The 2,182-nt window shown below is 40.1% G+C and overlaps 1 pseudogene across 1 annotated transcript; it reads right to left on the bottom strand.

The window, feature by feature from the left end:
• Window positions 1–1,308: 1,308 nt before the first annotated feature.
• Window positions 1,309–1,631, bottom strand: LOC311620671 (large ribosomal subunit protein eL37-like; annotated as a pseudogene). Its single transcript has one exon. The product of its transcript is annotated as a large ribosomal subunit protein eL37-like (transcript).
• Window positions 1,632–2,182: the final 551 nt, after the last annotated feature.

Here is a 2,182-nt window from a genome sequence, read left to right as displayed (position 1 = left end):
CAAAGCAAAAGGAAAGTGGGATTTCCTGTCTTTCAAAAAATGGCTGCTTCTGTACTTCTCTGTAACTACCACACCCAGTTTCAAAGCAAGAATCATCTACTTGCTCGGAAGGAAGGAAGGAAGGAAGGAAGGAAGGAAGGAAGGAAGGAAGGAAGGAAGGAAGGAAGGAAGGAAGGAAGGAAGGAAGAGAAGGGAAGGAGGGAGGGAGGGAGGGAGGAAGGGAGGGAGGGAGGGAGGGAGGGAAAGAGAAAGGGAGGGTGGAAGGGAAGAAGGGAGGAAGGGAGGAAGGGGAAATGGTTAATTTGCATATTACTCCACTTTCTTATGCCTGACTAATTTATCTGTATCTTCCCCACTCAGGTCTCAGTAGAAGAGGTACCCCCTCAAGTCTCACCCAATCTTGTGCCCCAGGACCTCAGCCCCAATGAGAGCCTCTTCTTATATTTTTAACCTCTTCTTCTCTCTTTCCCACAGCATACAGCTTAAATGTTTCTCCTATGAAAGTGCCTATCACATGAACCAAAAGATAGATATAGAGACAGTAAAACAACAAGCAGACTGTGGAATTACTGCGGGGAGGGGAGGGAGATCTGGGGGAGATAATAGATCAACCGAAGGGCTTGTATGCATGCATATAAATACAACCAAAGGACACAAAACTCTGGGGAGGGAGGGCATGTATGGGAGGGGGGGCAATGTTAAAATATGTACACAGATAATAATTCAATAAAAAATGTAAAAAAAAAAAAAAGTGCCTATCACAACTCTTTCCATCTGTTGCTTATTCCTTGCTTTTCTTTAACAATCAACTTTCTTTAAGATAAATACCTACTGCCCAGCCGGTGCAGCCCAGTGGTTGAGTGTCCCAGGTTTGATTCCTGCAAAGGGCACATGCCCAGATTTTGGGCTCCATCCTCAGTGTGTGGCATGCAGGAGGCAACCGATCAATGATTCTCTCTCATCACTCTCTCCCTTCCTCTCTGAAATCAATAAAAACATATTTCTAAAGACAAATACCTACTGTTGACCTCGTTATATTTTCAGTACATTATCATTGTAAAAATCTTTAAAAATAGAAGTATACAGGAGAAATAACTTATATTTACACATCCAGAAATACTTCTTGCTAATACATTGGAATATTTCTTTTTATAAGTTTTCTATGCAGATGTACAAGTATATATAAATACCTATTTTATAAATACTTTCCACTTCAAATTATATTTTTTTAATTATTTTCTATTAACGTCATTTTATTTTTTATTTTTTTTAAACCGAGATTTGTTGCACGACTAATCATCAAAATCCTTAAGATGAACTGGATGCGGCAACAGCTGCCCTCTTGGGTTTGGGTGTTGTTCCTTCACGGAATCCATGCCTGAGTCTGCGGGACACAATTTTCAGGTGCCTCATGCGACCGGTCCCGGTGGTGTTCGTCGTGTAGCCTGCGCACTCCAGTGGTACTTCCTCTTGCGACTGGCGGGGTAGCCGCACCTGCCGCAGGCGGCCTTCTGCAGGTGGCAGGCCTTGGAGCCGCAGCGGCGGCACAGCGTGTGCGTCTTGTTGCGGCGCTTGCCGAATGATGACGTCCCCTTCGTCATCTTGCTTCTGCCGCCGAGACCAAAGAGGCCGGAAGAGAAGACACTTGCGCTATATATCTCTATTAACATCATTTTAAAGAATGTGTGAATAATCTATTGTCTGGCTATAACCAAAACTTATTTAATTTCCTCTTACTATTGAATTTTTTTTTTTTAATTTTTCTAGTGCTTTGTTCAAACAAATAGCATTGCATATTATAAACATCTTTACTTACATTTCAGATCGTTTCCTCAGGATAAATTTCTAAAAGTGGGACGCTGTGTCCAAGTGTACCAACATCTTTGACATTTTTGATACATATTCCCAAACTGCTTTCCAGAAATTTACAGAATATATTTCTGTTCACTCACCACTGTCAGGTCTATGTTCATTTAGAAAACAAAAGAAAGAAATTTTTGTCATCTAATGGTCAAAAACAGTATCTGATTGTTTTATTCTGCATTTGTTTAATTAAAAGTGTAATTGGCCATGGAACTGTTCACTTAAAAATGGTTAACATGGTAAATTTTCTGCATATTTTAGCATAATAAAATTTTTTGAAAAAAAGTGAAATGGTACATTTTTAATATTAATCATATCT

The sequence above is a fragment of the Pipistrellus hanaki genome (genome assembly GCF_964339955.1).
Source record: "Pipistrellus hanaki genome assembly, chromosome: 3".
Lineage (NCBI taxonomy): Eukaryota > Metazoa > Chordata > Mammalia > Chiroptera > Vespertilionidae > Pipistrellus > Pipistrellus hanaki.
This window is presented reverse-complemented; position numbering and strand designations above follow the sequence as displayed.